This window comes from Staurois parvus, unplaced genomic scaffold, assembly GCF_062004578.1.
Source record: "Staurois parvus isolate SC_StPar_1 unplaced genomic scaffold, SC_StPar_1.0 ptg000178l, whole genome shotgun sequence".
NCBI lineage: Eukaryota > Metazoa > Chordata > Amphibia > Anura > Ranidae > Staurois > Staurois parvus.
This window is the reverse complement of record NW_028317974.1, coordinates 661,478-689,222: the sequence shown is the minus strand read 5'-3', so window position 1 is coordinate 689,222 and position 27,745 is coordinate 661,478. Positions and strand designations below refer to the sequence as shown.

Below are 27,745 nucleotides of genomic sequence, written 5' to 3'. Positions count from 1 at the left end.
TTTGTGTAATTATTGCTGTTTATTGTACAATATAATTTCTGTTAGTTCATATGGGTCACCAGGATATATCATCATAGATACTGCCATCAGACTTATGGTACTGTAAGATAAGTTGGTTAAAAACCTGTGTTAACGATTCATGGCAATGGAAGCAACCCAGCCTGCTATTACAAAATTTAAATTGTTTTAGGCATCAAATTATACCTGTAAAGGCACTACGTTTTTTTCATGCTGTGTCCTGTGCCGCCATGTTCTCTTCTTATGTCTGCTGCCTCTTCCTGATTCTTGCAGCCAGCCCTCTAACGATGGGCTGCTGCCCATGTGGCATAGATTGCCCTGAAGCCTTCTGGGGTGTGATGCTTGGATCTCAAGAGGCTTCGGGTTCAGAGGAGGTCATTCTTGGTGAGAAAGGTGGAAGTGAAGGTTGTTCTCCACAAAAAAGGTTTCCAAAAGACAAATTTGTATCTGTAATGTCATGAGAAAAAAAAAAGTTGCATTATTCTTTGCAAAAAAAAAAGATTGTATTCCACTATGACAATGTAGGAGAATTCCTTTAAGGTGACTGGAGCATGCACATAATATCGCTAACAGAAATGTGCATAGGTGCATCGCTTATAGAAATGAACATGCAAGCGTTCCTGCGCACGCACGTGGGAACGTGTCCACAGTTTCTGGCGCCAGATAGGCTATTTAAGGGATGCTCTTGCTAACTGTCAGTCCTGACTGGTCTTCAGCTTTTCTTGTGTCCTGGGTGTATCCTGTGTATGATTTCCGTTGATGACCTGGCTCGTTACTGACCTGATCCTGGATTCCATTTGTACCTCTGTCTATCTGTTCCTGACCACGCTTTTGCCTATGCTTCTGTACCTCGTTGCCTACCTGCTACTGACCTTGGCTACCTCTGTGACCTCGCTCCTGCTTCCAACTTAGCTTCATACTAGTTCTAAGTGTCTGATTCGGCTGTCCTTAATAACCGCTCCAGTAATCACAGTGTGTTCCTGCCTAAAGAATGCTGAGAGCTTTGACAAACCACGTTTCCAGAACCTGCAGTGCATGCAGAGTACCCCTTTAACCTTGGTTGGTCCCGCATGCATCATATTTCCTCCTGACCTGATGTCCTACCTGACTTCTGAACCCTGCCTCTTCAGCTGCAAGTTCTGCTATCAACACTCGTGTTCCTCCTGTCCCTTGGCACCATCTGTTCAACTTTCAGTGGGGCCTTGGCTTGAGGCAAACCTCCTCAATTCAGTCTCCTACCAGGTGCATGACAGACAAATACTTTGTTGCATGGTATCAGACATCCTTTTCTCACAAAAACAGCCGCATTATACTGCGCATGCATGCCACAGTCCTATTTATCACTAAAGGGAAGGCTGTACTCATGGCAGCTCTCAAAGGTGCAAAAGCTAAAAATGTCCTGTTTCATGAAAAAATAGCAATTTAATAGCTGTAAATTTTAAATGAACATTCTGATGGGAAAAATACCATCAACAGCTGGAATACTTCATTAGTAAATCGACCCCAATGTTTATTAATGCAACTCTCACTAGGTGGCACCAATGAGTTGCTACATCTGCACATACTACAAGAGGGCAAGACAATGACAAGTGATTTCAGGATTCTTTCCCAAGAAATCATTAACTTCTCTGAGACACATGGGGGTAGATTTACTAAAAACTAGTGCACTCATAACCTGGTGCAGCTGTGCAGGCTAGCTTTGACAATAAAACCTGGAAGCTGATTGGTTTCTATGCTAAACTGCACAAGATTTTGCACACTCCAGTTTTAGTAAATAAACCCTATAGAGTATATATATTCTCTGCACCTAAATTCGCTTTTTATTTGATTTACCAATCCTTAAAGCAGTGTCATACTCAGATTTCTAAATATTGCAAGCTTAATATAATATTTGAAGACTAACACATTTTAAATGGTATATTTTCCGAAAATACATGTATGTACCAGGCAGGGGCGGACTGACAACTCATGAGGCCCCCGGGCAATATGGGATCATGGGGCCCCTGTGTCCTTGCCCAAACTCAAAAAAGCCTATGAAAAAGGAACCAGGGGCATCTCATGGGGTCCTCTACTGACCCCGGGCCCTTGGGCAGTGCTTGAGTTTCCAAATGGTCAGTCTGCCCCTGGTACCAGGTTTTATTCATGTTCAGGGATAGACGTATGATATAATAGATTCTTGGAGGAATCAGACAGACAAGTAATGCAATAGAACACTGTTTTTCAATGTTTCCTTTTTCCTCTAAAATGTCTTAGCTGCTCTTTAGGTAAAATACCTTTTACATATATAGCTGTGAATGTTACTAATAGGTTCTTTGCACTGTATTATCATGCCCTAGGTCTTTAAAACACAAGCTTTCCTAAGCCTGGGTCACTAATGGGCCCACATGTCTTGTAGTAACTGCTACTCTTCTTTTTACCTTTACTGCTACCCCGCTGAGAGCTCCATATGTGAGAGACTCTTTATTTCATTTTATTGCTTGATTGCACCAATGGTGAGCCTTCTCCAGCATTGACTATCCACAGGAGGCACTGTTTCCATTAAAAATACATGCTCACAATGCCTCGTTTGCCTTGAGTGGAGCAAGCGGCTTGGATGGTTCCTCTATGCTGGAGAATTTTTCTTAATAGCAGATGTCTGTCCATGCCTTAGTTTATTATGAATAACACCAATAAACTGATTCTTTTCTAAACAATACATGTCTATGAGTACAAATACACCTCGAATGCGTGCCTAGCATGCAGTCTTGTTTAGTCATCTAGTCAAGTGAACACAAGGCTTGTATTAGTCATAATGTAAGAACAATTTTACTGTATATGAGATGATGGATGAAGGCTTTGATCTGCCACATTATCATTTAAACATAAAGACAATGTATTGTTTAGAATTGGTTTATTTAGACAGATACAGTATGTGACATGGTTAGTGTGTCATTACAAAGAACAGTCAGTTGAATTTTGGTTTACGGCAATCAGATAAGCACATTACTTTTTATCGGTTGGGTTATTGCATTTTGCACACTTATTTTTGAATTGTGAACATACTGTGGCAAATGCGGTTGAATTATCTGTTATCCTTTGGTAATTACCACTCCACACTTCCATTTTTCTCCTTGCACAATCCCATGGGGTTTGATTCAATAGAACTGGAGAGTGCAAAATCTGGTACAGCTCTGCATAGAAACCAATCAGCTTCCATTTTTTATTGTCAAAGCTTAATTGAACAAGCTGAGGGTAGAAGCTGATTGGTAAACCTGCACAAGAGTTTGTACTCTCCAGTTTTAGTAAATGAACCCCGTAGTTTTTGTTCTAAATTCCTTGCTTTTAATTATAGTACGGCTTGTAGTTTTATGTGGTTTCTTATAATATTGGATTTCATTACCTTAATCTTCAACAATTAGCATCCACATAATACTTTCCAGTTTATTCAGTATGATCATTTAGCAACCAATCAATAATTTTCTATTTTTTTAAGTGTAGTAAAATAAAACCTTTATCTGCACATCCTCACTGACAATTGCCTGTACACCTGTTTTAAAAAGTGATGTTACCTATAGTATGAAATGGCAGCCATAAGATATAACTGCTACGCATCCTTTATTTAAAGAAAGAATGGCATAAACATGTAGAGCAACGACAGACAGTGGTGCATGTTTGTTTTCTGTGCAGACATTTACCAGTGCCAGCCTCTTCTAGGAGGAATAGTAACAATTGGCTGAAAAAATTCTTTCCCAGTACTAAACCCAATTGTCTACACTAATTGTGATTAGATTATAAATATATAACTTTTCAGCTCCTTATGGACATCTGTGGGTCCCTACAGAATGATATTCTGCAAAGCACAGTAATTTACAGCAACCAATCAGAAATAATATTTAACTACCGTAACTGTAATCTAATTGGTTTATATGAGGTCTGCAATGTGGACATCCTCAATGCCTTACTGACTAAGTCTGGGTGAATGAGATGAATCTGCTATGCAGCATTTTCTCCAGAACTGCATATGATACCCACAAAAAAAATAAATGTAGCCCCTTGCTGAGTTTACACTCCTTCAGGTCTTTGGTTTCAAATCATTTTGACAAGCATGGGCTATGATATTGACTTATTGAAACAAATTGCACAAGTAGCAGCAAAGGATGGACAGCCCCCAATGTGGCTTGTGCCATACACACTTTCAGTCTGATCACCTAGTTTGACTAATGGTTAGGTTATTACCGCATTTCAGGTCCAAATGCTTCAAATAGCCAGAGCAGCCTTTTCATTTGCAAACGATTCATTATAGCCAAAAGTGTGCTGTTCTTCTGGCCCTTCTTGATGCAGCCTGTTGTATTTGTGAAAGGACCGTTTCAAATTTCATGTGCAGGAGCAGCTGTTGCGGGGTTGAGCCGGCTCTTTCAGATTTGCACTGAGCACCCTTTTCACTTGTCTCTTGTATGGCTTTTGTCTTTGTCAATGAAATGTCCCCTTTGACCCTGATGCAAGCTCGAGTCTACCTCTTTTGTCAGCCTTTGCAGACAAGTTCCAGCCTAAATCAAGCATTGTCTGGGCCTCCAGAAGCCAGCACGTGCCCACATCCCCTTAATCTTTTAATTTCACCCCAGCAAGAGACAGCTGCTACTGATACACGCAACTCACAGCTGTCGACTGTGGCCTGCTGCCTGCATTCTGAAAGCCATAATAAAAAGGAGAAATAAGTGAAAAGTGTGTGTGTGTTTTTTTTTTTTGCCTTTTGAAACAGAAGACAGCACGTGCTCCTTAATTCTACAATGTCGACAAAACCACTATCCTTCTTTAACCCCGTATTAAATCTCCCTACAAGGGTCTTAAATTGATTTTAGGATGGAAACCGCTTTTTGACATCAAAGAGACTAGATCGCTGTTCATTCTGTTGTAGTGTAGCTATGAAATGATCTACAGCTAAATTACAGTGTGGGTAGGAAAAGAAAACACATGTATTATGCTACTTCTAAGCATCTGTAAGCAAAAGGTACTACTTGGAAAAATATATTGCAGCCATTAACAGGAGGAAAAACGTGTATTGTTGATTGCACTAACTACAGTTTCTACACGTGCCTATGCAAAATTATACTCTGAGCGGCAGGTTGCTAGAAAGCCTGGAAATGCCATTTATTAAAAGTCACACAAATATCATACATTAAACAATATGCAACACTATTGACAATGATTCATTGCATAGAATAACTAAGTGAATGCACATACCCAAGTCTGTAGTGACTAGCAGTTGTAATTAGCATACACCTAAAAGGGCAAGAGATGGATTGATTTACAAAAGGAGTTTAGAATCTTTACTCAAAAATTGTGTGAATATACACTTTAATTCGCCAACCATATGAGAAAGATCTATAATTTTTCAAAGTGTGTATTTGTTGGAATACAAAGTTCATGTATTTTGTGCGACAACAACATCAATATTCAGCAGACCTATATTCTTCAACCAGTAGATGGCAATGCTTATAGGTTTGTAGCTGCATCTATGGCAGCCTTTCTTAACCAGGGTGCCCAGGCATCCTGGGGGGGCCTTGAGGTTTCTTAAGGGGTGCCTTGGAAAAATATCTAAAAATTGCCCAACACTTGTATACAAGCCAGCGGGTGGAACAAGCCTGCCTTTTAGTGACACAAAGCCACAGGTTTTCATCGTGCACCATTACCACCTTCTAGCCTCTGATGTCCTGATAACCATTGACATAAGTTGATAAGGAGGATGTCAGCTGCCTGCATAGCATCCTAGTTTGACCCTCCCCTGCCCCTCTCCATCAGTGCTGGGGTCACATTAGCTCATTGATGGAGAAAAACTGAGGGAGAAGATAAACAATAGAATACTGGTCAGTACCAATGTGCAAAAGTGTATTTGCTTTGGAAGAATAAATCACCTCTAATAGTGGGTGTCCTACATGTGTGGACGATGCTGCGTTATATAAAACTTTTCACATTTAGAATGGAGTGCCTAAAGACTTTCCGTAATTTTAAAGGGTGCCTCGGGACTCTGTATACTTTTTAAGGGTGCCTTGACTGAAAAAAGGTTGAGAAACACTGATCTATGGTATGCTATGTCTTTTCTCTAAATAAAGTTTCCTATTTCTTTCTTGCAGTGGAGCAAAAAAGCACATGTGGACTGTGCACTGTCTGTTCTGCAGGGCTATAAACAGAATTTCTAACAGTATTCAAACTGAATGCACACTTTGAAAAATTTAAGTCAAAATTTACACAATTGTTTGGAATGAAGATTCTCAATTCCTTTTGCAAATCAGCCCCGGTAGGTGGGCAGATATTGTTAAACAGTGGCGGTAATTTTGATGCAATCATGCAATAATTTCTGTGTGTAGGAAGTGCAAATAGTAACTGTTACCTAGCCTATGCAAATATTCTTTTGGATTTTATCTAACTGTTGCCTAATCTACTTCTGCTGGTGCTGCATGGCAGTTGATTGTACTTGGCACACAAAATCGCAGCTGTCAAATATAGCTTTATGGAGGTTGCAAAGATTATGCCTTCTGTTCACACAGGGAGGCTTCAATGTACATAGAAATGAGCTGAATGCTGATTGTTTCTTATTTCTACTAGTGCTGAGGCTTCAGTAGATATGATCTTCACCTTTGTATTACAGCCACATTTGACTGTTGTTGGCCTGTTAATTTATGACATGTCAAGAACATCGCATTGCAATGCAAGATGGATACATGATGCTGTAGGCCAACTTGCCAATAGTGTGCTGTAATGTCTTATAGGCAGTAATTGGTGATCAGCAAAGCACATGCAAGAAAATATGCATATCAATAAATAATGGGTTATGTTAAGGGCCCAATCACAGCAATGCACAGGTAGTGATAAAAATTGCTGTCAACATATGCAGTAGTTGCAAACCATAGCAAGTCGGTCACAAAGTATAAACTCTAAATATCATTATATTTGTTTTTGTTGCATGGCAAATGGCTACCACAAACTTAAGATAAGATCTGGCAAACATGCTCTTTAAACCTTTCTTATCAGACCTTTCTTTACCAAAAAAAAAATGAATTCGTAGGAGTCGAAACTTTAATTGGGATTTTCCCCATAACATTTGTATGTGACCTTAAATGAAAGCAAGTGGCGTTTGATGATTCAGAATTTGACAAGTTTGTGGTTTCTGATTCATGAGATAAATGTTGCACGTAGGTGTAAATAACATATATGTTCCCTTCAAGTGTAATAGACTGTAAAGCCAGTACAACAGTATGCAACCCCATATATTTATTTAAACACCTTACTGGCAAAATCCCTATACCTGTCCATTTATTTTCTTTTTTAATGATGGTACTGATTCACTCCAATGTGCTTTGTCAGCTGTTTATTTGTATTCCTAGCATAGAGCAACTGCAGTGAAAATATTTCTCAATATTATTTATAGGTTCCGATGACACATGTGTTCTGTTGTGAGCTGTGTAATGTTTTATGTTAAAAAATGAATGCCCGTTATAGTTTTGTGTTATTTGCATATTTACAATTGTACCCAAGACATAATTAAAGCATGCTAGTACACATTTTCATGTTCTTTATAATGAAAGAGCTATGCACAATTTTCTAGCTGCAAACATTTATATAATTTATCTTTAAAGTGCATTTATATCCAAAACTATTTTTTAGTTTTAGATATCAGGTAAGGGTTACAACCTATTTCAGTTTATTTATTTGCTGTTTATGTCCCAATGGGGAGATTCCCCTTCAATTCCTGTCTTGTATATAGGAGAGGAAGCGAGAAGACATTACTCCAAAGTGAGACAGCTGTCATCAGAGCAAATGTCCTCACTGGAATATTTCCCTTTTATTCCTGTTCTTGAGCAACTCAAAACTGAGAATTTTACATCATTCTTGTGCCAGTTGACAATGACCACAGAACAAATAGAATGAGAGAACCTTACCGATTGGGAAACCAACTGCATTAAAAACCTGACAAATCCTTTCCCATTCTATCCAAACCTCAAAAAGGCTTTGGTTTTAGATACCCATGAACAATAGATGCCAGTTTCTCAGCCACTTTTAGCTGGCTTGGATGATGATACACCAACATACACCAACATACACCATCAGCCATGTCAAGGGGAAATATCAATACAACAGGTTAGGAAACCTTTTATTATATCTATTGCTTTGCCTTTGATAAGCTTGTGCCATGGCACTTCTTTAAAAATAAGCCCCCCCATAGTATCTAAGAGAAGCAAAAGCCATACACAGACTTGGTTACTGAAGTCAGTAGATCCTATTCTGCAGAAATATTCAAGACACCTAGTACTATTCCAGTGCTACAAATAATTGCAGAAGCAGCGAACATCAGGTAAATGTGTTATCAGATGTTTGAGGAGTGATCCCTTATCAGTGTATCATCAGTTGACTCTGCCTTCATCTAGCATTTATTTTGGCTAAAGAACAAGGCAGAATTCTGTCTCTTTTCACGTCATTATTGTAAGTGTCTACACACAATACTTTCAATTTTGGCATACACTAAATAGTAAGATAATACATGGAAATAAAAAAAAAAAGATTTTTGTTGAGGTTTAAGGCTGTGCAAAGTTAATAGTTTATTTTAATTAGTGTATTTTTACTATTGTGGTGGTACTCACATCAATAGCTTGTCATCCAGTCCTCGTCTTCTCTTCTCTACTTTTAACTCTACTTTCTCCATCTCCACCCAGTAACTCATTCACTGCTTATGAGATTGCAAATAATTTCAAAAACAAGATTGATGCAATTTGCAGGGACATTTCCACTGCGCAGACAACTATCCCACTTAGCATACCTTATACTAAACCTCCCTCAACACTTTCCTCTTTTGACCTTGCTACTACAGAAGAGGTCACTAAGGTTTTCTCAGAAGCCTGTCTTACTACCTGCCCCCCGGATCCTGTCCCCTCACAACTACTACGGTCACCCTCTTCTTCCATCCTATGCTCCCTCAATCACATCTTCAATCTCTCCCTCTCTAATGGTGCCTTCCCCTCCCCTCTAAAGCATGCACAGATCACTCCTATACTTAAAAAGCCCCTCCCTGGACCCCACCAACCTGAACAACTTAAGACCCATCTCCCTGCTCCCATTTACCTCTAAACTCTTAGAACGCTTAGTCTACAATCGCCTGAACTCCTACCTCACTGACAACAACCTTCTTGACCCTTTACAGTCTGGCTTTCGCTCGCTACACTCCACTGAAACTGCCCTACTAAAACTCACTAATGATCTACTAACTGCTAAAACCAATGGCCACTACTCCATATTCTTACTACTTGACCTCTCTGTGTCTTTTGATACTGTTGACCATCCCTTCCTCCTCAAAAAACTCCACTCTCTTGGCCTCTGAGACTCTGCTCTCTCCTGGTGCTCCTCCTACCTATCGCAGCGCTCCTTTAGCGTTACCTATAACGCTGCCTCCTCCTCTTCACTCCCTCTTTCTGTAGGAGTCCCACAAAGTTCTGTCCTTGGACCCCTTTTCTTCTCCATCTACACCTCCTCCCTTGGTCACTTGATAAACTCCCATGGCTTTAAGTACCATCTCTATGCTGATGACACACAAACCTATCTTTCTACACCTCACCTCACCCCTTCAGTCTCCTCTCGCATTATTCACCTACTAAGTGACATATCGGCATGGATGTCACTCCACTTCCTCAAACTAAATCTTTCCAAAACTCAGCTCATACTATGCCCCCTCACCTGACTTCTTCATCAAGATCAATATTACAACCATCAGTCCCTCCCCTCATAACAGGGTACTAGGTGTAATCTTAGACTCCCATCTGTCCTTTCAGCCCCAAATGCAATCACTGTCCAAATATTGTAGACTTCACCTCCGCAACATCTCCAATATACGCCCGTTCCTAACCTCAAAAACCACTAAGCAACTTATTCACTCCCTGGTTATCTTTCGCCTTGACTATTGTAACTCCTCCTCATTGGCCTACCTCATCGCAGGCTATCCCCTCTTCAGTCAATCATGAATGCTGCTGCCAGACTCAACCACCTTATTAACCTAACCGTTCCATATCTGCCATCCCTCTACTGGCTTCCCATTGCCCAACGAATAAAATTCAAAACATTGACAATAACATATAAAGCCATTTATAACTCTGCCCCAAATTACATCACCAATCTTGTCTCCAAATATCAACCAAATCGTACTCTCCGCTCCTCGCACGACCTCCTACTCTCTAGCTCCCTTGTCTCCTTCTCCAATGCTCATCTACAGGAATTCTCCAGAGCCGCCCACATCCTCTGGAACTCTCTACCCCAGTTTATCAGACTATCCCCTACTCTGCTCACTTTTAGGTGATCTCTGAAAACCTATCTCTTCAGGGAAGCCTATCCTACCTTCATCTAATAATGGAATCTTCTATTCCTCCTACCAGTCCATACCTTACAGTTATTACCTTTTGTACCACTAGCCCCTCCCTCTTAGAGTGTAAGCTCCCTCCTAACCCTCTTGTATTGAACTGTACTGTTGCTGTATTGTCTCCCGTTATATTGTAAAGCGCTGAGCAAACTGTTGGAGCTATATAAATCCTGTATAATAATAATAATTCAAATAGTAGACCGGTTTTATAACATCAACCCAACGTTACCACCCCTTTTGATAAGAGCAGTCTCCACTTCTCTCAGTGTTCCTGTTGTTTGCTTGTCCGGCCGAAAGCCAACAGCAAAAATCAGTTGTTTCTTTAGGAAGCTGCAGCGCGGCACTTCAGGTGAAATCTAGTATTGCAGATCTTTGTCCTTAGAAAGCCTAGGACAGCTTCTTGTGTGCAGCCATTTTATTTCAAATATTTTTACTGCAAACTTTTAGAGGTACAAACACTGTAATAAATAAATATCACAGTCAAAGATAATCATGATGTGCTGGCAATAAAACATATATGGTGTCAGTGAAAACGTAGTGGTTTGTTGTCCTGATTGGTACTGGAAGAAAAAAACAACCTATAGTTTTGCAGCCATTTTTGACCGAACAGGTTGCACCCAGTTTGGTTGTTAGCCATCAATATTGGTACCTGCTTTTTGATTCCTACTCTTGTGGCTTGCACCTTTGCCAATGATTATTCCTGCTGCACCCTAAAAACGTGAGAAGTAATAAGATAGGTGGGCTTGTTAAACCGTTTTCAGTGCTAGTGTTGCTTCACATTTAACATAAACTGGAGATGGAGGGTACTGCAGAGATTGGGGCTGCATCCTTTTTTTCCTGTAAAATGGCATATGCCAAAAAATAGCAATAGTTTTAAGGTTAGAATGAGGTGTGAGTGGGCATGCATGAGTCTTGGTTCACACCTATGTATTTTTCAGTGTGTTTTGCAGAAAGGCACTACAGTCCATTTAATATGGTTTCCTATTAATCTAGTTCACATCCCTACTTTTTGAGCCGGTGCATCTTTTGGAAAGGGTCAGGGACTTTTCTTCCCTCAGCAGATCTCTTTTTGTGTGCAAATTGTGTAGATTGTAAGCTCCAAGGAGCAGGGCCCTCCTATCCCTCTTGTATTGAACTGTATTGTTGTATTGTCTCCCATTATATTGTAAAGCGCTGAGCACACTGTTGGCGCTATATAAATCCTGTATTATAATAATAATAAAAGACTTCAATGGTTTGCACCAAAAATGTGTTGTATTTTTTTTTTTTGCTAATAGGAAAGTATGACAGTTCTGTTCTAAAACATTGATGTAACTTTACAATCTCTGGCACTCAAGTAGCATCAAATTTGCATCAAAATCACACTACATAAGCAGAACTGTCATACTTTCCTATTAGCCCCAAAAAAAAGCAAAACGCATCAAAAACATGTAAAAAACGCATGTTCAAAAACACAAAATGTGCTGCAAATTGCACTGGAAAAAAACACTTCAACCGCAACCTGCATAGATGTGAACCTAGCCTAAAACTATATGGGACACACACCACCTTCAAGACAAAATATCATCCAAAAAAAAAAAATTATTAAATTAAATATTATAGTCCAACTTACAGTGATGTGTACTCTATACTAGGGCAAGAGCAGCATATACCAAACATTTTCTACTTGGTTTTAAAGTGTATGCATTGTCAAAACCTTTTTTTTTTGTAGTTTTGTTAGATTAGGAAGGTTTAAAACCTTCATTTTTTTATTGCTGTCTATGTGCCCATTAGGTAGGTTCTCCCCTCTATTTGTCCTGGTAAATATTGTCACTAAGACAGAAAGTGAGAAAACATCTTCAATTCTGAGCTGTCACTGCAACAGCTGTCAACTGAACAAGATATGAGAGCAAATCTATCAATGGAGACACCTGTTCCAGTGACAGTTGTGTAAGAAGGGATATCTCCTCACTTTGTAGAGAATACCTCTTGCTTATTGATGCACCTGTGGGATGCAACAAAGTTTTGTGTAAGCATACACTTTAACCACTAGCCTACAGGGCACTTCTACCCTCTTCCTGCCCAGGCCAATTTTCAGCTTTCAGCGCTGTCGCACTTTGAATGACAATTGCGTGGTCATGCAACACTGTACCTAAATGACATTTTTATCATTTTTTTCACACAAATAGAGCTTTCTTTTGGTGCTTTTTAGTCACAGATGGGTGTTTTATTTTTTTTTGCATTATAAACAAAAAAAAGAGAAAAAAATTTGAAAAAAAAAGTTTTCATTAGTTACTATTATAACATTTTGCAAACAGGTAATTTTTCTCCTTTACTGATGTGCGTTGATGAGGCTGCACTGATGGGCACTGATAGGCTGCACTGATGAGACGGCACTAGTGGGCATTGATAAGGAGGCACTGATGATGCAGCAATGATGGGCACTGATAGGCGGCACTGAAAGGCTGCACTGATGAGATGGCACTAGTGGGCATTGATAAGGAGGCACTGATGATGCTGCACTGATATGCAGCAATGATGGGCACTGGTAGGCAGCACTGATGGGCACTGAAAGGCTACACTGATGAGATGGCACTAATGGGCATTGATAAGGAGGCACTGATGATGCTGCACTCATATGCAGCAATGATGGGCACTGATAGGCGGCACTGATGGGCACTGAAAGGCTGCACTGATGAGATGGCACTAGTGGGCATTGATAAAGAGGCACTGATGATGCTGCACTAATATGCAGCAATGATGGGCACTGATAGGTGGCACTGATGGGCACTGATAGGCAGCACTGACGGGAAGCACTGACTGACGACACTGACTGGTGGCACTGCTATGCGGCACTGATGGGCGATACTGCAGGGCACTGATCATCAGTGCCCTGATCATCAGTGCCAATCTGCTCTGTGACAGCAGCCGGTTATCGGCAGTACTTTCCTCATGCTGTGACAACGTGAGGAAAGTGCTGCCGATAACCAGCAACTGTATTTACTCCGTGATCTGCTGTGTCACTGAATACAGCTGATCACGTGGTAAAAGGCAGCTGTGATTGGCCTTTTACCTGATCATGTGATCAGCTGTGTCCGTAGGAAACAGCGATCACGGAGATCGCCAGGTGCGCGTCGCTGGGGGCACACGGGAGGGCATGTTCTGGGAGGACGTCATATGATGCCCTTCCAGAACTGGACAACCACGCTGTAGCCATCATTCAGCTATAGCACGGTAAGGATGTGGTTAACCACTTCCAGACCGGACACTTTTACCCCCTTCCTGACCAAGGCAATTTTCAGCTTTTAGCGCTATCACACTTTGAATGACAATTGCGCGGTCATGCAACACTGTACCCAAATGAATTTTTTACAATTTTTTTGAGATAGATAAAGCTTTATTTTGGTGGTATTTATTCACCACTGGGATTTGTATTTTTTTTGCTATGTAAATGAAATGTCCAAAAATTTTGAAAAAAAGTGTTTTTTTTATAAAATTTTGCAAATAAATAATATTTCATCATAAATCTTAGCCAAAATTTATTCCGTTATCTTTTTAGTAAAAAAAAAAAAATCCAATTAGTTTATAAGCAAAAATTATAATTTTTAAACATTTTTTTTACATTTTTATTTTATTTTTTTATATTATTTTTTTTTTTTTTTTTTTTTACATACTGTCACCCTAGCAGTACAGTGTCACCATGGTGACACTGTACTACTTGTGAGGGGTGATGCAGATTTTTTTTTTTACACTGATTGCTTTTACACAAATATAGGATGTAAAAGCAATCATTTCTCTTTCTCTCTGTGTGCATTCTTGCACTCATTGAGAAGAACTGAGTGAGCTGTGATTGGTCACAGCTTGTCACACGGTACAAGGCTTTTGTGAATAGCCTTGTACCATGTGACCTCTGTGATCATTCACAGATTTCACACATAGTAAGCAATGATGTCAGAAGTGACATCTTGCTTACTACTTTGCATGTGATCACTGATTGGCCAATCAGTGATCACATGATCGGGACCTCGTACAGAGGTCCCGTCCGGCGATCGGTGTTTCACTGTGTCCGGAGGACACAGCGGGCACCGGATCGCGGTGCTGCGCGCTCCCAGGGAGCGCGCACAAGCAGGGTGCGGGGAGGCCGTTTATAGACGGCCACCCGACCCTGCACTGCCACCGTCCGGCCGTTTATATACAGCGGCCGGTCGGGAAGTGGTTAAAGATGTATTATTAATGCAGAGCTGTGCTAATGTGTGTCCTTTTTTATTTATTTAATATAGGTACTTATATAGTGCCGTCAATTTATGCAGAGCTTTACATATATATTGTACATTCACATCAGTCCCTAACCCTCAAGGGGCGTACAATATCTGCTTTGAGTTCAGCTTTAATTAATAAAAGCTCAAGCTTCCTTAAAAGAAAGGTGAGTGTAGATGTGATATGATGCAAAATGCTACCAAAAGCAACCAATGAGATGTTGGCTCTTTTTCTGACCTATGCTAAATGTATTCTACCTGGAAACAGGTTGGTTGTTTTGGGCAACACCTGTGGTTGTTTTTTTGAAGTTTCTTCTTCATGACCATTTTAGCAAGAGGTGCTGTCTAGGAAAAGACAAGTTTCCTACACTAATAATTTGCAGTTTTGAACACACTTTTCAAAAAACTATGTCTGCTCTGAGGCAGGCAACATAATTTGCAGAGAATTTTAAACTGTTGGTTTCATCTGCAGTCATCTGTTGAATATATCATATCTCTGTGTGGGACTCAAAAGTATGAACAATCCTTACATTAAAAACAAATAGCAAAGTGATTACAAATTCAATATCCAGGCCTTGTTTGTGCCAAAACATGCCAGTGCTGCATGGTCCTATGCTTAGGGTGCTGCTATGACAGCTTGTAGGCAGGTGCAGTCTGTACTCCCCACTGTAGGTGGCACTTGACCAAAGTGACAATACAGAAGAGGAAGAAAGTCTTGGGTAAATTCATTCCTCTATAATTTCCTATGATTCAGCCCTCGTGACTTCTGTGGCCATCTTGGGTGAGCACAGTTTATTTAACCACTTCAAGTCCGGACACTTTCACCCCCTTCCTGTCCAGGCCAATTTTCAGCTTTCAGTGCTATCACACTTTGAATTACAATTGCGCAGTCATGCAACAGTGTACCCATATGAATTTTTTAGCGGGCACCGGATTGTGGTGCCGTGCGCTCCCAGGGAGAGCACACAGGCAGTGAATGCGGAGGCCATTTATAAATGGCCACCTGCTCCTGCACTGCTCCTATTCAGCTGTTTTTGTACATGGGCCAGACGGGAAGTTGTTAAACTCCTGGCCCCCTGATTTGGTGCGCATCTTGCAAGTGGCTAGAGCAGGAACAGCTTTCCCACCTGTTAAGGACAGCACTTAGCAGCAGGGAAAGGTTCCGGAGGGGTAGGGAAAGTGCAGGGACTAAGTCTTCCTCCTTGGAGTAGCTCCCCTGTTGGGTTCACTCCTAGTTGCAAACGCTGTCAGCATCACTCAAAGCATCAGGATCTCTGCTGTTAGATTTGGAAGTGGCACCGTATATCTGTGCTCACCCACCAGGCCTGGTTATACCTTGTTGGAATGTTCACAATATATTCAGTTCACCGTACTCTGCGTGTTCTCTACCCTCTGCTACACCATGCTGCACACTGCTCACAACCTTGCCACTGCAACACTCTCAAACCCAAAATATTTGAAAAAAGGAATCTCATTTGTGATTGAATATTGACAGAGATCATTGACAGCAATAACAAACCTTTGTTGAGTAAAATAACACATAAACACAATAACATTAACCCAATATAAAAGAAAGTTATGGGTCAGAAGTGGTAACCATGGATCCAATTAATCAAATGTTATCCATATATTATCCATATAATTAATTGGTAATTACATTCTATGAATATATTATTATTGGTTGGACTGAGAGCTCTCAGAGAGGAGGGACAGGCACAGAGAGTAAGGAAAACAGAAAAAAGGAGTGGCCACTAAAAAATGCAGCTGCTATATTGATATATTCCTCTCTGGCCATTGGATAAGCCATAGAGATCCAAAACGTAATGGAGGTCAAGAAATAGACTGATGGACTTAGAAACGACCAGACCAACAGCACTGAGCCATCCTTAAGGCATGTATATGGTTTTAGAGTGTCCCGGTCAGGAGTGAGCTCTCCTCCCCTTATTTATATATATTCTAAGATATAAACCTGGTAGGATCATATTTCTTTTAATTTTTTTATATTAAACACAGAAGCCGGTAGAGAAAGTCTTCCTTTGCTTGCTTCTTCTGCCTCACTCTGTATCAGATGATCTCATCAGTCGGAGCCGCAGAGGAAGCAAGTTGTGGAAAATGTCCTCTGCCAGCTTCTGTGGTTACCAGTACTCAGGAGCAATTTGCACGTAGAGCTAAATCTCAGTGAGCAGAGCACTGAGTGCTGATTGGAGGGAAGAGATACACCCCATCCACACAGCACACAGGAACAGACCTGAAGCTGTCAATCAGCTGGAGCTCCCTCCCCTGTCATCATATTTCTCTTGGTGTCAGGAAAACTTGTCAGAAGTGACTCATGCAGAGGATAGAGGCAGCAAACAGAAATTACACTTAGGGGTAGATTTACAAAAACTGGTGTACTCAGAACTTGGTGCAGCTGTGCATGGTAGCCAATCAGCTTCAAAGTTCAGCTTGTTCGATTAGGCTTTGACAATAAAACCTGGAAGCTGATTGGTTTTTATGCAGAGCTGCACCAGATTTTGCACCATGTAGTTTTAATCAAAAACCTGCTAGTTTTCTAGATAGAGACAAGTACACATTATAGAGGGATATGCTATGTTCATATTTCATATTTACAACCACTTTAAAGCAGAGCTCCACCCAAAAGGGGAAGTTCCGCTTTAAGGACTGCTCCCCCGCTCCCTATTAAGGATTGGCACCTTTGGGGGGGGTGGGGGGGAGTAGGTTCCTGAATTTGACAGGTACCCGCTCCCACTTCCAGTCCGATCGCCTAGGCGACCGGAAGCAGAATGTGTCCTGCCTCCCTGTAGTCTTTTGGGCCATGTGACAGCTCCCAGAAGACTACAGGACCATTCATGAAGTGCAGCGCTACTCGCGCATGCGCAGTGGGTATCCGGCTGTGAAGCCGCAACTTGTCACAGCCGGGTGTCCACAGTGAAGACGCCGGCCTCCTGGAATACAGGATGGCCAGTGAAACGGGCTGCAGGGGACACACCGTGGGACCAAGGAACAGGTAAGTGGCTGTTTTTTAGAAGTCAGCAGCTACAGTTTTTGTAGCTGCTGACTTATTTTTTGACAGGGTGAGTGGAACTCCGCTTTAAGGGCTTATGTACACTGCAGCTCCTAAACTGACATTCAGGAGTTGTTCAGCAATTTTTTCAGCAGCCCCTGAACTCTCCCTAATGTTTTCCTATGTGTCCATGTAAACATAGTCGTTTACAGTCGTTTACAGGCAGTTGAGTTTACAGTCGTATTTTTGAACACACCAAACTGCGTTCAGGAGTAGATTTTATCGGCGTTTCAAATGCTTGTAAATGCATGTAAACGCGGTTAACTGCATTTAGAAGTGTTTGCGTTTAGAAGCGTTTTTTAAATGTTCAATGTCCAGATGCTGTCCAGAGCCTTTTTTCATCATCAGAAATGCATGCAAAGCGTTTTCCATGTATTCAAATGGACCCAGAACACCAGTGCAGTCAGTTCCAGGTTTCCTGTGAAGGAAAAAATGGTAGAATGCGCTGCATTAGGCTCATGATGGGATCCATAGTAAATACAACCAGAAAAGACAGGTCATCTCAAAACATACTGCTCTCTCTGCTTCTGCTCTCTCTATTTCTCTCAAAATGTCTGAAATAGTTATTTTACTATTTTTCAGTGCATTCTGGGCATTTGAGAAGGTCTTCTGAGGTTATCTTTTAAAAACGCTTCTAAACGCATTTGCACATAAATACGCATAAATGCAGTATGCAAACGCGGCTAAACTGCCGTTTTTTAATCTACGTTTTCCAGCAGTCAGTTTCCATCGTTCAGAAGAGTTTTCCAAATGCCCCGTGTACATGAGCCCTAAATATATCTCACTCTCATTTTTAGACTGGTACAGATATAGCAGGTGAACAGGAAAACTGGATTATCAGAGAGGAGTATTTGATCCTGGTGAATACCGTTTGAAGAGAGTCAATGTACATAATTGTATTTGTTAGGAATTTTCAAATGAATAGATGAGCACACCAGCCAGCAGTCAGGCAGCCTGCTTCTACTTGTCTCCACCAGTGTTTTTTGTGTGTTTTTATTAAATTCGGAGACATCAGAGTGCATTCAGGACATATGGTAAGCGTTACACCTGTCCTGTATAGTCCACACCTGCTTGATCTTTTGAAAAGAGGAAGCAGGCCTGCTATACTTTACAAGCCAGGGGGCATAAGCATCTCTGTCTATTAACATACTGGACATTAGCCACACGTGCTGTGAGTTTAGAGAATGTTGGCTGTCCTTTCAAGATTAGAAGATCTGCAGGAGGTAGAGGATGTAAAAGGAAAACAATGTTATCTAGCCACCCATTGACTAAGAGTTGGGGCCAGCTACTTCACTTTACATTAGAACACACTGTGCTAGAAGGTACAATTGATTGACTTGCTTATTACAATGTAGATAAGTTGGAAAGTTCACCACTTGCTCAGCAGGCGAATCTATTGATAAGGTTCTAAGAATTTTATCAAAAGCAATGTTGTGTTTAATCTATCAATCCTTCACATGTATTACAGAATTCATTTTTTGTGCATATAATAATTCACATTCATAATAATAATTGTTATATTAATAACACAGTAATGTTGGGTTGAATGTTGTAAGAAATTTGCACTTTCAATGAAACTTTTTAGACTTTAAGGTATTGCATATTTATTATTTTTCCTGCAATTATCCTTATATAAACCTCCTAGATTGTAAGCTCCCAGGCTCAGGCCCTCCTAACCCTCTTGTATTGAACTGTATTGTTGCTGTATTGTCTCCTGTTATATTCTAAAGCGCTGAGCAAACTGTTGGGCCTATATAAATCCTGTATAATAATAATATAAACATCTGCAGTTTAAAATTCATGACATACACCGTGTTCCAAATTATTATGCAAATTCTATTTAAGTGTCACAAAGATTAAATATTTTGTTTTTCAGTGTAACTCATGGATGGCATTGTGTGTCAGGGCTCCTTTGATCACTGACAACAATCTCGGACACCTGTGATAATTAGATTGGCAGGTGAGCCCAATTTAAGGAAACACTACTAAAGGAGGGTGTTCCACATTATTAAGCAGAGTACCATTTTCAAGCAATATGGGGAAGAAAAAGGATCTTTCTGCTGCCAAAAAGAGTGAAATAGTTCAATGCCTTGGACGAGGTATGAAAATATTAGATATTTCACGAAAACTTAAGCGTGATCATCGCACTATTAAGAGATTTGTTGCTGATTCAGAACACAGACGGGTTTGTGCAGATAAAGGCACATTGAGGAAGATTTCTGCCAGATCCATGCATCGAATCAAGAGAGCAGCTGCTAAAATACCATTACATAGCAGCAAACAGATATATGAAGCTGCTGGTGCCTCTGGAGTCCCACGGACATCAAGGTGTAGAGTCCTCCAGAGTCTTGCAACTGTGTATAAACCTTCTATTCGGCCACCACTAACCAATGCTCACAAGCATAAATGGCTGCATTGGGCAGAAAAATACATGAAGACTAATTTTCAAACAGTCCTGTTCACTGATGAGTGCCGTGCAACCCTGGATGGTCCAGATGGATGGAGTAGTGGATGGTTGGTGGACGGCCACCCTGTTCCAACAAGGCTGCGATGTCAGCAAGGCGGTGTTGGAGTCATGTTTTGGGCCGGAATCATGGGAACAGAGCTGGTCAGCCCCTTTAGGGGCCCCGAAGGTGTAAAGATGACCTCTGCAAAGTATGTGGAGTTTATGACTGACCACTTTCTTCCCTGGTACAGAAGGAAGAACTATGCTTTCCGTAATAAAATCATCTTCATACATGACAATGCACCATCTCATGCTGCAAATAATACCTCTGCATCAATGGCTGTTATGGGGATAAAAGGAGAGAAAGTCATGGTGTGGCCTCCATCCTCCCCTGACCTCAATCCTATTGAGAACCTTTGGAGCATCCTCAAGCAAAAGATCTATGAGGGTAGGAGGCAGGTTACATCCAAACAGCAGCTCTGGGAGGCTATTCTGACATCTGGCAAACAAATTCAAGCAGAAACTATCCAAAAACTCACAATTTCAATGGATGCAAGACTTGTGAAGCTGCTATCAAATAAGGGGTCCTATGTTACAATGTAACGTGACCTGTTAAAATATTTAAAAAGTTAAAATGTTCTTAAAAGTTTGACTGAAATAGCTTTTGATTTCAGTAAATATGCTGCAGACACAACAAATGACAATTTTTAGTTCTTTACAACCTATAAAGTGTTTTGAAACTTACTGTGTGTAATAATTTGGAACAGTGCATTGGAAGTATTTTATCTTTAAAAAAAATCCTGTTATCATTAGGAGGTTTGTTCAATAAAATGTGAATTGTACTCTTAATAGTTGATAACATGAGAATTATGCTGACTGTTATTTACATCAATTATTTAGGTAAATTAGAAAAATATAATTTGCATAATAATTTGGAACATGGTGTATATATGTTCATAAATCATTTACTTACTCTGGATTACAGTAGCAACAATTTAAAAGAGCCTTTTTAAATACGTATATTCTTCCAGAATGGGAAAAAGTTTTGCAGAGCCCTTACATGCTGTCTAGTATAACATTTGCTCGTTGGGGTTTCTTGGTGCCTGCTATGCTGAATAGGGCTATTAATGTGTGCCCCGAGGCTGCACGTTAGACCAAGACAAACTCAGTCCCATCTGTCACTAGATCTGGGCCATCCTGGCTGCATAATTGGGCAAGGCTTGAAAAGAAGGTATAGACATGGCCATGTGGTAACCCTGCAGAGTAAAGAGAACGCAAGGTGAACAACTGGCTGCTGATTGGCTGTCGAGGAACGCAATAGTATGACATGACACTCCAAGCCTTAGTTAATCACAGCAGCTGATATCTAGGGAGTGCTATACATCCACTTATACCAGAGCCACTATTCCGGCCAGTCTACAGCTGCAATGACTAACTCACAGAAGTAGCGTTCATCTGAAGCAGAGATTAAGGCTTTCCTCATTTGGCCCCACTGTGGTTACAAAGGCAACAGGCAGGGCCATTGTGAGGCCATTAGGAAAGAACAATGAAAAGCTGACAGGATAATCAGACTGAAAAGGGGAATAAAACTTGGCATGTGCCGGGGACCATGCTCTAGCTCATTATGCATAACAGCAGATGGAGTATGGCCTAGTTGCCAGGCAGAATCTAAGCCTTCATTGGGGGAAGGGTGTCTGAATCCACTACCTCTATCACCACCACAACACAAAGTCTTCCCGACCAAAAAAAGTTACGTTTGTCAACAGGATCCTTTCCTGAACAACGGAATAAATTCTAATATTGAATATTTTCTACCCCCAGGAACAGATGTGAGCAGACTTATGTCTGCAAAAAATAAAAAATAGAATTTTTCAGTATTATGGAAATGTCTGTAAAGGAACACAAGAAATGGGAAAATAGCTAGTACAAGCATGAAGAACGACGACATAAACGTTTAACTCATGTGTACTGGTGATAATCCTTTCATATAGTACTACAAAAATGAACCACTTGCCCTTCAGAGCATTTACCCTCCCCCCCCCCCGCCCCCCTCCTGACCAGGGCATTTTTTGCGATCCAGCGCTGCATTACTTTAACCAAAAATTGCGCGGTCATGCAACGTTGCACCCAAATTAAATTTACGTCTTTTTTCCCCACAAATAGAGCTTTCTTTTGGTGGTATTTGATTGCCTCTGCATTTTTTATTTTTTGCACTATAAACAAAAAAAGACTGACCATTTGGAGAAAAAAACTATATTTTTGACTTTTTGCTATTAAACATGTCCAGTAAAAAAAATTTAAAAATCAAATTTCATCATAAATTTAGGTCAAAATGTATTCTGCTACATGTCTTTGCTAAAAAAAATACATACATGTAAATTAATTGGTTTACGTGAAAGTTATAGCGTTTACAAATGGTGGTATAAATACTGGAATTTTTTTTTATACTAGTAATGACGGCAATCAGCGACTGCGGGACTGTGGCGGGCATTCTGACACTGGGGGGAACTAAGCTGGTGTCACAGACATCCCCAGTGACACCAATACAGTGATCAGTGCTAATAAAAAGCACTGGCACTGTACTAGTGGCACTGGGCAGGAAGGAGTTAACGTGGGGTGGTTAACTGTGTGCTGTGTGTGTGTTTTCCACTGTAAGCAAACTACTTTGTATGGCTCTGCTATGCAGAGCCATACAAAGCAGTGTGCAGGAGCTGACAGGGAAGAGATCTGTGTTGTTTATACACAGGTGTCTCCCCCTTCGGTAATTCTCGGAGATCGACGGGTGCCTGCGGGGAATCACCAGCCAGGACCCGGTGATTGACAATCGAGGCCGTGACTGACGGCGCAGGTAGGGCCCCCTACCCGGTACTGTAGAATCACGTATATATACGTGATTTTGCGCACCCCTGCCGCCCTGTAGCAGTATTTCTGCTATAGGGCAGCGCAGAAGCCGTTAATGTTGGAACCTCCTGCCAATGTTAAAAAATCATGCACTGCAAACAAGGCCCACTTATTTTTTTTGTTCTCCCCAATGTTAAAATGTTGTAATAAAAAAGAAAAAAAAACTGTAGGGAAAAAAATGAGAGTAATTCCACTTTTGCTGAGAAAAAATGATTCCCCTATTGGTGATCTAAGTACATTGCAGAGATTTAAAAAAAAAAAAACCTTGTTGCAGATTCCTGCCTTTTGTTATTCTGAAGAAAGAGCGGTTTGTTTGTCTGTGTCCATGAGCAGAGTGAATCTTATGGAAGTGGTTTTATAATTATCAATCAGCTCCTGCACCTGCAGCGCTCTAATTAGGGAAACTGTTGGGTCTGCATCCTTTTAGGCCTGGTTCACATTAATGCATTTCTTATTGCCTTTTGCTGAAACGCACTACAGTCCATTTAACATGGTTTCCTACGGGACATGTTCAGATGATCAGATCTATGCGTTTTTCAGCTGCTGCTTTTTTGAAAAGGGTCAGGGACTTTTTTAAACACAAAAAGCAGCATTTTGCTAAAATGGAGTTTAATGGAGATGCTGCTGATATGCTGTTTTGCGTTGTTGCCACGTCTTGCATTTTTATTCTGTCCAGTAACAAGAAACAAACAAAAAAATGCTGAAATATACTCACAATGCAGTAAAGCATGTGTGTAAAAACGCAAAACAAAATGCAAAAAGCATTTCAAAAATGGATCAAAAGCATATGTGTGAACCAGAGTTTATACATGATTTCCTTTGGAAGTATCCCACAAAAAATGACATTTTTGTTGCAGGGGATGCCCAAAAATGTATTTGTACCCTATTACCAAGGCCGGTGGTGGGAGGCTATTTTGCACCCTAGGCAAGACCAGCTACTTGCTTAAAAATAAGAATGTAATTTAAACAGTAGAAAATAGTAAATCAACAAAACATGAAATTGCTAATTTTCTGTTAATTTGCAAAAATAAGTGTCATAAGATGCCACCAGCACCAATATTAAAGACAAAATCAGTGTTACAGATGGACTGTATCTGTGGCTGGAAGTGGCAGGGTGACAGTTGCAGTGAATGGAGGATGATGGATCCACACTCTGACAGATCCCAGGCTGGAATTCCCCAGGTAATAGGGGGAGATTCCTTTACTGTGACAGCAGGCAGCTGAACTGAGCGATCATACAGTGGCAGATCCGACACAGCACACCACCACCAACACTAACACAGATCAGCAGGCACTAGAAGAGCAAGATGTGGGATCATGATGATGTCATCACTCACTGACACATTGCACATGTGATGGATGTCCGGCTGGGTCACACTCACACAGGCACGAGACATCATAGTCAGACATTACCTTCCTCTGCAGGCACAGCTCCGCCTCTGCTGATGAATGGGAAGAGAAGGGCTGAAACTCCACAATGATCAGCAGACGGCTTGCAGTAAGGGACTGAGTCTGAGAGGAACACTGGAAGGATGGAAGGAGCAGCAGCTCAGCTGCTACACTGGCCCCAGACACCCTGAATCTTCCTCTGTCCTTTCTTCCTCCCCTCTGCTGCTCCTCCCCTCAGCTGAAGGATCATTCATGACGTGGCGGCATCCCACACAGACAGAGTGCCGGCCTGTGCTGTGCCCAGGCGCCCCTGGATGCTAGTGTGCCCTAGGCAGTTGCCTAGTTTGCCTCGTGTAAGCACCAGCCCTGCCTATTGCGCACTCCTGGGAAAATCAGTAAGCCAATCACACAATCAGGAAAATATGCTTCTGGGGGACATTCTGTACACCATCTGTGTACAGAACCCTACCAGGTTTCCATATTGCATTGCATTGTATTTTACAGAAAAATTACAGCGCTGCAGATTGAAAAGGAAAGGTAATTTTAATAACGTTCAAGTATAATATGAATTGCAATTGTATACGGTATATATATATATATATATATATATATATATATATACACACCGTATTTTTCGCTACATAAGACGCACTTTTTTCCTCCCCAAAAATGGGGGAAAATGTCTGTGCGTCTTATGGAGCGAATATGGAGCCTCTTGGCTCTACTGTGCAGAAGAACCCGCTCCTCCGTCCTACCTGTTCCTCAGTCCAGCACTGTCCTGCTTCCATCAGCCATCTTCTCTCCCTGGCTCCGGCATCTTCAGTGTGGGCACCCGGCTGTGACAGCTTGTGGCTTCACAGTCAGGTGTCCACTGCGCATGCACGAGAAGTGCTGCGCTTTGTAAATGGCCCCGCAGTCTTGTGGGACCTTTCACGTGTCCCACAAGACTATGGGAAGGGAGGGGAGGAGGACAACTCTGCAAAAGTGGGGGAGGGTACCTGTCAAATTTGAGTCTCTGGTCATCTCCTGTACTATGTCAACAGTCTCTGGTCATCTCCTGTACTGTGTCCGCAGTCTCTGGTCATCTCCTGTACTGTGTCCGCAGTCTCTGGTCATCTCCTGTACTATGTATGCAGTCTCTGGTCATCTCCTGTACTATGTCAACAGTCTCTGGTCATCTCCTGTACTATGTCCGCAGTCTCTGGTCATCTGTACCATGTCCGCTGTCTCTGGTCATCTCCTGTACCATGTCTGCAGTCTCTGGTCATCCCCTGTACCATGTCCGCAGTCTCTGGTCATCTCTTGTACTATGTCCACAGTCTCTGGTCATCTCCTGTACCATGTCTGCAGTCTCTGGTCATCCACTGTACCATGTCCGCAGTCTCTGGTCATCTCTTGTACCATGTCCACAGTCTCTGGTCATCTCCTGTACCATGTCCGCAGTCTCTGGTCATCTCCTGTAGTATGTACGCACTCTCTGGTCATCTCCTGTACCATGTCCGCAGTCTCTGGTCATCTCCTGTACCATGTCAGCAGTCTCTGGCCATCTCCTGTACTATGTCCGCAGTCTCTGGTCATCTCCTGTACTATGTCCGCAGTCTCTGGTCATCTCCTGTACTGTGTCCGCAGTCTCTGGTCCATCTCCTGTACTATGTCCGCAGTCTCTGGTCATCTCCTGTACTATGTCAGCAGTCTCTGGCCATCTCCTGAAGTATGTCCGCAGTCTCTGGTCATCTCCTGTACTATGTCCGCAATCTCTGGTCATCCCCTGTACTATGTCCGCAGTCTCTGGTCATCTCCTATATTATGTCTGCAGTCTCTGGTCATTTCCTGTACTATGTCTGCAGTCCATTGGTTCAGAATTTTTTTTCTTGTTTTCCGCATCTAAAATCGAGGTGCATCTTATGGTCAGGTGCATCTTATGGAGTGAAAAATACGGTATATATTTATTTATTTATTTGCTTTTTTTTTTTTTTTTTTTTTTCATGAAAGTGGAGTTACTCTTTAATAAATATACTTACCTTTGCCCCAGCTCCCATATTAAAGGGGTGAGATCGCCATCCTTCCAGTGAAATCCCAGAGTATACTGCGTATCCCAAATCTCAAAGACCAATTCATTATATCACTAGAGAAAGTTAAAGAAAAATCTGGTTTCACTTATCACAAATATGAAATATGCAAAATGTAGAAATAGTTTTTTCTGTTCTTTGTACATGACAGTTTCATATCACATTTAAAGAAATATGCAAAATGTAGAACTTGTTTTTTCTATTCTCTGTACATGAAATGCACACAATAAGGTGGGATAGCAAAGATTTCTCTTTAACACCAGCATGAACTTTATTCAGCAGAGACAGAAACTACTCATGTGACTCGCCAAATTTAGCTTGCATCACGCTGTACTATAAAGCAGCTGACCATGACTTGGCATTTTCAGTAATATTGCGATTACAACATTCATCTTACATCAGAATTTCCTAAAACTGAATAGAAGGGGATGGGATATGTTTTCATGTTGTTGTACTGGCAGGATGGAATTCAATACATGGAAATAAAGCAGAAAACATGTTGATATTTCTCACTTTCTTCCAGTAAGCATGTGTTATGATGTTCTTAGTTTTTATTTGCCCAAGAGCACAAGCTCAAAATGTGGCTGTAAACAGCATACTAAAATGCTTAGTCCTTGCCAGAATTTTAAATAGTTCTCCAATTTTGTCAAGGCACAGATTACTCGCACTGACTTATTTTTTTTAATGCAGACTCCAGATCCTGACACCTTTATATTGCAGTAACACAGGCTAGGTTTTAAATGTGCAGTAAACACATGGTTGACCTTTGCTCCCCCAAAAGTGCTTTTAAAGCCTTAAGGTTTTTCACCTTGATGCATTCTTTGCATTAAGGTGAAAAACCTTCTGTGCTGCAGCCCCCCCAGCCCATCCACCCCCCCTTTTCTTACCTGAGCCTGATCCGATCCAGCCATGTGCACAAGAGCAGCAGCTCTAGCCCCTGTCTCCCTCTTCTTTGGGCAGATTGATAGCAGTGAGAGCCATTGGCTTCTGCTGCTGTCAATCAAACGCTGTGACATGGGAATGGGGGGGCGGGCCTAAGCTCCCTGCTCTGTGTCAATGCAATGAATGTAGACTGGGTAGCTCGGGAGCAAGCCTGCACGGGTGTCCCCATGGAAAGCTGATTTTCGTGGAGGCACCTTCCGAAAAGGAGGGGCCAGAATCACTGGCAGGAGACCCCAGAAGAGGAGGATCAGGGCTGCTCTGTGCAAAAGCATTGCACAAAGTAGGTAAGTATAGACATGTTTG

General features: G+C 41.4%; 1 long non-coding RNA gene across 2 annotated transcripts; it reads right to left on the bottom strand.

The window, feature by feature from the left end:
* On the bottom strand, nucleotides 1-27,474 carry LOC149462261 (uncharacterized). 2 transcript variants are annotated; one of them, XR_016312679.1, is made up of 4 exons: nucleotides 27,388-27,474; nucleotides 26,453-26,556; nucleotides 205-465; nucleotides 1-100 (listed from the first exon to the last, which is right to left on the bottom strand). It is a non-coding gene; the product is annotated as an uncharacterized LOC149462261 (long non-coding RNA). The 2 variants fall into 2 exon arrangements; XR_016312678.1 differs by having other exon boundaries at nucleotides 1-465.
* Between the last annotated feature and the right edge of the window lie 271 nt (nucleotides 27,475-27,745).